This window comes from Citrus clementina, unplaced genomic scaffold (assembly GCF_000493195.1).
Source record: "Citrus clementina cultivar Clemenules unplaced genomic scaffold, Citrus_clementina_v1.0 scaffold_1, whole genome shotgun sequence".
NCBI lineage: Eukaryota > Viridiplantae > Streptophyta > Magnoliopsida > Sapindales > Rutaceae > Citrus > Citrus x clementina.
The window spans coordinates 14,568,057-14,577,804 of NW_006263303.1; the positions used below are offsets into that span (position 1 = coordinate 14,568,057).

General features: G+C 33.7%; 2 non-coding genes across 2 annotated transcripts; both read right to left on the reverse strand.

The window, feature by feature from the left end:
• Positions 1-710: 710 nt before the first annotated feature.
• Positions 711-847, reverse strand: LOC112095995. Its single transcript, XR_002904155.1, has one exon. It is a non-coding gene; the product is annotated as a small nucleolar RNA Z247 (small nucleolar RNA).
• Positions 848-8,795: 7,948 nt separating this feature from the next.
• Positions 8,796-8,899, reverse strand: LOC112095922. Its single transcript, XR_002904082.1, has one exon. It is a non-coding gene; the product is annotated as a small nucleolar RNA R71 (small nucleolar RNA).
• Positions 8,900-9,748: the final 849 nt, after the last annotated feature.

Below are 9,748 nucleotides of genomic sequence, written 5' to 3' on the forward strand. Positions count from 1 at the left end.
CAAGGATAATGTTGTTCAGCTTCAGTTCAAAATCATTTACAGAACTTTGCATTCTCAAAACAGCACAGCCTGTATGTGTTATGCATAAACCAACACCATTTCCAATAACAAGTTTAGAAGTACCTGCAAAAGGTTCAGCCATATGCATATTGCTCACATCATTAGTAAGGTGGTGAGTAGCACCACTGTCAAGATACCAATTTGTATCAGCTGGAGCATCCATGTTGGCTAAATAGGCAGCCTTTTGTCCTCTATTTGGAGGTGGTCTGTAAGCACCTGAAGCCATGAAATCTTCTAGTTTCCAGCAGACATTGGCAGTGTGTCCAGGCCTGAGACAGATTTGGCAGGTAGGTTTTGAAGTATTCCACTGAGGTTTAGGATTAATAGGTTTGCCATTGTTAAAGTTGCCAACTCCAGTGTTATTATTCCAGTTACCTCCTCCTCCTCCTCTTTGATTGCCTGATTGATAGCCTTTAAACTGATTGTTAAAACTAGTACCAGCACCAGCAGAGTCAGTGTCAAAATTCCCTTTATAATAACCACCATTTCCAATTCCATAACTATGACCATAACCATAGCCACCAAAACCTCTTCCACCTGACATGTTGTTCTTCTTAACTCCTCTGTTTTGAGCATAATTTGCCTCAAAATTGTTCTTCATATCCACACCAGCAAGCATTTGTGATTGTTGTTCAATCTTAGCCTCTTGAGTTAAGAGCATAGCATATGCCTCATTTACATTCATTTTTCCAACTCCTACTTGACCAGTAATGTAAGTAGCTACTGAATTATAATCTAGTCCTAATCCAGATAATACATGCAAAATCAAATCATCACTACTTAAAGCACTTCCTGCTGCAGCCATATTGTCAGCTATATTTTTCATCTTAATGAAATAATCTGTGATCTTCATATCATCTTTCCTTGTTGAATTCATCATGTATCTTAAATGTAAAAGTCTAGACTTAGATTGCGATCCAAATTGTATCTCAATAGCTTTCCACACTCCGAGTGATGTTTCCAGGTTGAACACCAGAGTAATGATTCCTTCACTCATTGAAGAGAGCAGCCATCCAAGCAGCACCTGGTCTTGAGATCTCCATGTTGTGAATTCTGGATTTTCCACCGATCTGAGTTCATCATCAACTCTTTGAGCTATATGAGATGACGGTGGAGTGATTGAATCATCAATAAACTTTTCGAGCCTATTTTCACGAATTGAGGCTAGAATTTGAGATCGCCATATGAGATAATTTGATTGATCGAGCTTGACTGGTGTATTAAAGGTAAAAGAAACAGTAGTTGAATTTGCAGTAGCATTTTGAGTTTGATGTGAGGAAGAAGAAGCAAGATTAGCAAACGCCATTGTTGGCTCTGATACCAAGTAGAAATTCAATAATGTTTGGAAAACAGAGAAAACTTCCTTTGATTTATTATCACTAAATCATCATTACAATGAATCTGTACATTATTCCTTTTATATACATGAGTAGCTGATTTAACTAACTTTACAACTAATTACAATTGCTAATGAGCTAATTAAAACTATCTAACAAACTAACGAGCACAAGGAAGGCTGTAACAGATTTTCCTAATCTTCACGTGTGCAAGAGATTACAAAACCACCAGGCTCCAGCTAGCAAGCCATGTCATCAACTTGTATCTGTAAGCTGCAGGTGTTACAATCCTCTGCTTCACTGGCCACTCTACACATATGAGCTTCCTTTACAGTGATCAATTGGAAAGAAATACAACCCTAGCAAAAAGTTTTTTTTTTCATAGTTCAGTGTAAGCTTTTTTTATTAGTGTTTATTGTTGTCATATATATCTTTTCTACGTATTGCTTTTGCTTTGTTTCTCTTTTATATTTTTTTTCAAGTAAACATGCCCATTAACCAATTCAATGTAGGACAGCATCAAATTGTTTACAAAATGCTAAAAACAATTAGAGAAGTAAGTTCTTATTTAAATATCAGCAGTTATTAAAAATGTTTTGTTGATTTATTCTAATTTGAATAACATACATGCAGTCTTCTAAACAAGCTGAAAAAAAACATAAGAAAGAACTTGCAGCTATAGTCACAACTCTTAGAGATAATAATGAAGATATAGAAAGATTGCAGATTTTGATTCAGATAATTCAACTTATCCCCCCTTATGTACGAAAAAGATGAAAAAGAAAAGAAAAGGTCTTACAAAGATTCATTTGGCTGCACCTTTTAATGTAAGTCATGATTCAGTATTATCGGCTTAGAATTTGTTATTTTGATTATTTTAATTTTGATTATGTTTATATTGTGCTCTATACAAGCAAAAAAAAAAAAAAAAGCAAAGAGAAAACGTGTAGTTATCTTAGATGAGCTTAAAGAGATTTGAGTTTAGTGAATTTGATTCTGATTGTCCAAAAAAAGAAAAAGAAGAGGGGACTTATAGATGTAAGTTATAATTCAATATTGTCAACTTAGATTTGTCTATTTTCATTATTTACTCTAATTTTAATCATGATTATATATAGTCCTTTAAACAGGCAGCAAAAAGAGCAAAGGGAAAACATATAATTGCTAGAGATGAACCTGAAGACAGTGAGTTTAGTGACTCTGATTCTCATAATTCAATATTTCTTCCAAAAGTGAACAAAAGGAAAAGGGGTCTTGCAAAGATTGACGTTGTTGCATCCATTGATGGCAAACGTATGGATGTTTCATTTAATGAGATTGGGTAGGTTGTTGGTGATAATTCCATTAAATTGTCTTCTTATATTGGTAGCTTGGTAAAACAAATGATGCCAATAACATTGAATAGTTGGCATAAAGTTGATGAAGATTTAAGAAAAATACTTTGGATTTGTGCCCAGGTAGTGTTTGATATGTGTTGATTTATGATAAAATGTATATCTTCTAGTATTTCCTTAACTAATAAACATTTTTTACTATTGCAGCAACAATTCATCATTGATTATTGTCACAGAGACTATATTCTTATGATGATGGGAAAAATTTGGAGAACGTACAAGTCAGAGTTGTCAAGAAAAATAAGATGTGATCAATCACCTTGCTGCATTGAGAGAGATGAAACCTCAAAACATCAAATCTGAGCAAAAGTGGAATAAATTCATTAGAGATAGAAGTTCTATAGAGTTTCAGGTCAGTATGATTCTTCTAAATTGTGTAAGGAAATTTTTATGTAATAATTCACTCACTTTTCCAGTTCATCTAGTTGAAAAGCAAATATTTACAAGCTTTGAGGGCAAAGCAAAAAAGAGTTCATCGTACAGGCCGTAAAAGACTTCCTCGTTTGAGACATGAAATAGTAATTTTTCTTGTTAAGTTTTTATTCTTATGCATTACCAGTAGTTCGGTAATCAAATAATGATCTATATATTTTGTAGATAAAACAAAATCCAAATTCATCAATAACTCAAGTTGACATTTGGTCTCATGCCTATTCAAAGAAAGATGGAATTCCAATTGATAAAGAAATTACTGATAACTTGGTGATTAATACTTTTTCTTTTATAACAATTTTATTTACCAGTTAATTAGTTTGCTAATAAGAATTTAAAACACATGCTTACAAGAAAATATTAAATAATATATGAGGACACATCCTGACTTAGGTAAATGTACTGTCAAAAGTGATGCTTTAACTCGTGTATTGGGAAAAGAACGTCTTGGACGAGTGCGAGGATTTGGATTCGCAGCCACACCTTCTAAATTGGCTTTACAAGCAATTACCCACTCAAATGTTTCTCAGCCTGAGAGCAGACTAAATGATCTTCATGCCAAATATAATGAACTTCAAGCATCATTCATCAATTACATGAGGACACATGAGGTAATGAATGTATATGTCTTTTTATATATGTTACATTTGCTTAGTTGTATATTGAACTTCAAGTCTCATTTGTTAATTACTGAAAGTTGGTATTAATGAATTTAATTTGAATATATGAGTTATGACACTTTCTGAAAGTTGGAAGCCATATTGTTGGTTAGTATTGCTCTGTTTTTTTTTAAAAGTATTTATTTGCTTTTAATGCAAGTTTTTAACTTTGGTTATAGCTAGAAGTAATCTTCAGACATTTTATGTACTTGTAGGTTCAAAATTGTAGAAATGAAAAAATGCAAGATTTTGAAGATAATTCACAAGTTTTAGATAGTTTTAAGAAAATAATTATATTCTAAGACTAACACCTTTATGGATCATTTTAAGAAGTCAATAATTATGTTCTAAGACTAATACCTTTGTTTCATTGTTCTTGTTTGTGATAGATACAAAGCACCAACAGACATGGATTTAATGAATCTAACGTGGAGAATACACAATGCAAATTGTTGGATTGGAAGGGCATAAGAAAAGATTTCGGAGAAGGAACAGTTGCATCAACAAATCCACTTTCAAAGGCACATCACATGGATCTTGGACCAAATTATTGGAAAGTTTAGGTTACAATAACAATAATAGGAAAAACTCCTTTATATCGTATGACATCTGATTTTTATGTTCTTGATGATGAAATTGGAAGCACAATTGCTTGGCCGAAGAACTATGTAGCCTTAAACTAAATTGTTTGTTGATGTATTGAATATTATTGACCTGATGTGTACAATCTATATTTGGATATTCAATTTTGATGTTTGTATGGACATATGCAGTAACTTTTTAAATCTCTATATTTGTATGGACATTTAATTTTGAAATTTGGATATTCTCTTTTGAAAAATTGTATGAATATTTAATTTTGATATTTAAAGGAACAAGTGAATGTTGGTTTTTGGCAGTACAGTTTTTGCGGCGTTTACCCAATGTTATTTTGTCTTTCCAACATTTTTATTATACTCTTTTTACAACATTTGTTGACCGCTACATTAGACATTCTACCTTTTACAGCATCGTCCAAAATAGCGTTGGACAAAATGCTACATAAGACTTAATGAAGCGTTCATCAAATGCTGCAAAAAGTAAGCTTTCTTATAGTATGTCAATTTTTTTAACTCATTTTTTTTTTTTGGGGCACAACAAAAAATGGGTTTTTCATTTTAATTCTCACTTCCACAAGTTGCAAATTGTTTAAGTGAATTCCATCCAAAGCAAAGCTTGAAAAATCTCTATTTCTCTCTAATAACAAAAGCCCAATTTGCCTAAACCATTTTCTCTCTTAAAAAATATATATGTTTTTAGAGTGACAGTTAATAAATTCAAATTGCAGATTGTTTAAGAGAATTCCATCCAAAGCAAAGCTTGAAAAATCTCTATTTCTCTCTAATAACAAAAGCCCAATTTGCCTAAATCATTTTCTCCCTTCAAAAAAAATTATTTTTGGAGTGACAGGCAATAAATTCAAATTGTGCATCATCAACAAAATGGCATTTGTAGTGAAATCATTATCATGAACAATATCATTTTTATATGCTATTAAAAACAATTAATCAAATCAATCAAATAATTACTCAAAAATTTACTTAAATAAAAAAAATACCAGCTGTGACAAAGCGGAGAGAGCAGCAGCAGCACGGCGGAGACGGGGCAGCAGCGTCTACGGCGGAGACGGGGCAGCAGCGTCTACGGCGGAGACGGGGCAGCGACAGTGGCTGAGATGAAGTAACGACAGCAGCAGAGACGAAGTACAGCAGCTGGCACACCAAGAGAGAGTATATCAGGAGAAATAAGAAGAGCGAATGATGTTGGATGAAGATAAGAGGAGAGAGAAAGTACAGATTTGTTGTGACTGGATCGAGAAAGGTGAGGGGGAAGAGAGAGCGTTGATGAAGAGATAAGGATGCGGAGGTAGTCACGAGGTTGGTTTTATTTTTTAATTCATTTTTAGGTTTAGTTTTGTAATATTTGGAGAATGTTTTTAACATGTTTTCAGTTTACTAGTTATAATAATGAATCTGAATTTTTTGTTTTGTAATCTTCTTTTTGAATATAATCCACTGAACATGTATTATATATGTATTATGAAAACAAAAATAAAAATAATGCTTGGAAAATGATACCGAACATGCCCTAAGTTCTTTTGATTAACTTTAAACTTTATGAAAATTCTAAAAATTTACTTCAATATTTGATGAAATGTATGTATTTTTAAATGGATTTAAGTCTATAAAAAATTTAAAAATTAGTTGAATATTTGTTGAAATGATCAAGGTGTTGTCGAATGACTTTAAACTTAAAATTAATTTAAAAATTTACTTCAATATTTGATTAATGAAAGTATTATCAAATTATTTTTTCTCCAATTTTTATTTTTTGGGGTCTATCATCATGTGAGCTTATTGAGGACGTCAAGTAATTAAAATTTAATTTAATGCAAATATGAAATATAAAAGAGTATATTCCTCAATATTATATGACTTATGTCATTAAACAAAAGCTTTCTTTTTTACTCTATTTATATTGCCTCTATGTTTACATATTGTCAAATAATTACTCACTCAAACATAGGGATGGCAAAAATCCCAACGGGGACGGGTACTCTCGGGAATTTTCTCCATTTAGGGAGGGTACGAGGATAATTTTATACCCAATTTTTTTTTGGGGAGGGTGTTGAGTGTTAGAAAATGCATATTTATAAAGGAGAAAACCGTCATTTTACATTTTAAGTCTTACTAACAACCCTTACTTTTATATATTTAACCTTCTTGTGATTTAATTACATGTGTTTTATTTTAATTAAGTATTTTATGTATTTTAGGGGCATTATAGTCATTTCACAATAAAGGAGAGATCAGACAGCAAAACGGACATCACTTTTGAACTCAGGACGGTCGAAAACCTTAGGAGGAGCATAAAAGGAAAAATGGCACTATTCACATGTACGGTACTATTCACGTGTACGGTACTGTATACGTTACTGTTCACGACACTGTTCACATAGACGGATGATGACGTGGCATTGACCGATGATGTGGCATTGACTGATGAGGTGTCACGATCCTGTTGGACTAAAATTCTTATGTACTGTTGATGGTGACGTGGCAGCATATCAGTGGACGAAAAATCTCGCGTACGGTGCATGCATCACATAGGATTATTTTCAACCAAACCGCGTTACTGTTCATCCGGGTCAAACCGTGTTACTGTTCATCCGCGTGGTCAAACCGTGGACTGTTGACTGATGACGTGGCGCAATCCTGAGCGTCCAAACTGTTTTTAATCCGATGGCCATGATTTACTCCATGTATCTATAAAAAGGGGGCCTCCCCCCCCTAATTTGATATCTCTGAATCCATTTTTGGGATCCATTTTCTGTAATTCCCTCTCCATCTTGTATTTTCTTCGTATTTTAATAAATTCCCATTTTGCCCCTAGTTCAACTATGAGTGGCTAATTTTCTTTCAAGCTTGGGTTGAAGGTGAAGTCTCAACATGTGTCATGGGCTTAATTTGGTAAATTTATTTTCTCTTCCCCTCTAATTTTTGTGGATGTTTTGACTTCTCGTCGACAAATAATAATAGTCTTGTCTAGATACCGCCTTGGTTACACCGGCTCTCTAGTATAAGGTTATTATTATTTGGCACGGTAAGCCCTTAGCACCATATTGATTAGAGCGTGGTTCATGAGGTGTGGATTCCCCCCTCATGATTTAATTGGCATTAATACGGATTATTTAGCTCATGATGCATGTTGATACGGATCCAGATACCCAAGTACGTCATTTCAATAGAATTATCTTCAATTTATTCTCGCCATTGCAATTCCAATTTTAGAATTTATTCTCGCCATTTTAATTTAAGTTTTAGCATATATCAAATCATTTCCACCATAAATCCAATCATCCATTCACAAAATTAATTCTACACAATTAAAATCCACCTCCTCGTGGGATCGACACTCGTCACCATTGATCTATACTATAATAGATTCGTGCGCTTGCGAGTACATTAAAATTTGCACAACAAGTTTTTGGCGCCGTTGCCGGGGAGGTAAGTAATTTTAATTCATAGAATTAATTTTTGTGAATAATTTCTTTTATTTGTTTTCTTGTATTTTTTTTATTATTAAAAAAAAAAAGAAAAAAAAAAGTGAATCTACATTTAAAGGTTAGTATTTCTTTTCTTTTTCTCTTCTTTAAAATTTTGTAATTTAATTTTCCATTTATTTTTCTTTGTAATTTTTTTTTTGTTTATCTTATTAATTTAATTTTTAGTTAATTTCTTTCACGTATTTATTTTTGTGTATTTTTATAGAAAGGTTGTAATAGCACAATAAGGTTAGTATCGTAATTTCTCCCTCTTTTTTATTTTTATTTGTTTTGTTCCCATCTTTATTTTTTTGTTTTGTTTGCATCTTTATTTTTATTTTATTTATTTTGCATGCATGGTCGTAGGTCATTATTACCTAATCTTGAACCTATAGACCTTGAATTAGAAAAAACACTTCGCACACACAAACACGTTAAAAATAAAATGGATTTACAAGCACCACAGGAGAGGCCATTTAAGGACTATTTTAGTCCCTTAGCTAATTTGAGCACGTCATGCATAAGATACCCAAATGTAGCTGCTAGGAGTTTTGAATTAAAACCTAGTGTGTTAAATTGTCTCCCTACATTTTATGGCCTAGAAAATGAGGATCCATATAATCATTTGAATGATTTTCATGCCATTTGTCAAACATTCAAATATGAGAATTTTTCAGATGATGATGTTAAACTTAGACTATTCCCATTTTCTTTAAAAGATAGAGCTCGTTCATGGCTTAATACATTGCCTGCTAATAGCATTGCATCATGGGAACAAATGGTTACAAAATTTTTAAATAAATATTTCCCAGTGCATAAAACCAATGCTATTCGCAGGGAAATCTCGGAGTTTACCCAGAAAGATGACGAGCAATTTTTCGAAACATGTGAGCGATTCAATGGACTACTCTTGAAGTGTCCACATCATGGGTACGAGAAATGGCACCAATGCCAATACTTTTTGGAGGGATTACTACCAAATGTGCAAGAATGGCTAATGGCAACAAGTGGAGGAGAGCTAATGTCAAAAAGTGCATCAGAAATTTGGGAATTCTTCCAGCGACAAGCAGATAATTCCCAACAACGGAGTCGATCACTCAGGACTACTAGAAGAATTAAAGGAGTAAATGAGGTTCAAATTGGCGAGTCAACTTCGGGAATCAAAGAAGTCAAGGAGATGGTTGAAGGTCTTGCTCGACAAATAGCATCGTTATCGACTGCTAAATCAACAGAACCACATGACCATGACTCATACTCAGATCAAGCCAATGCCATAGGTGTAATGAGAAAGCCATCAAATTACAACCCATACTCCAACACATATAATCCTGGATGGAGAGACCACCCCAATTTTTCATGGTCTCAAGGATTCCAACAGAATGGACCAGCAGCTCCAGCTCCACCAATTCCTCAAAATCCTCAAGCCTCTCAGCCACCATTTAGACCATACAATCAGAACCAGAACCACTCTCAACCTAGACCATGGGAGGATGCATTCCAGAATTTTAGGAATGTTACTCACTCCACGATTGAGCAACAGAACCGCACCATTGATGGACTACGAAATGAGTTGAGAGCAGGCTTCAACTCACAAGCTCAATCTGTTTCAAGCCTCGAGAAGATGGTGGGACAACTTGCTTCTTCAGTTCAAACCTTGGCAATGACCGTTGAGAAAGGTAAGTTTCCAAGTCAACCAGTGCCTAATCCTAAAGGAGTACATGAAGCAAGTACCAGTTCACCACAACAGCATGGAGAGGTCAAAGCAGTAATGACCTTGCGAAA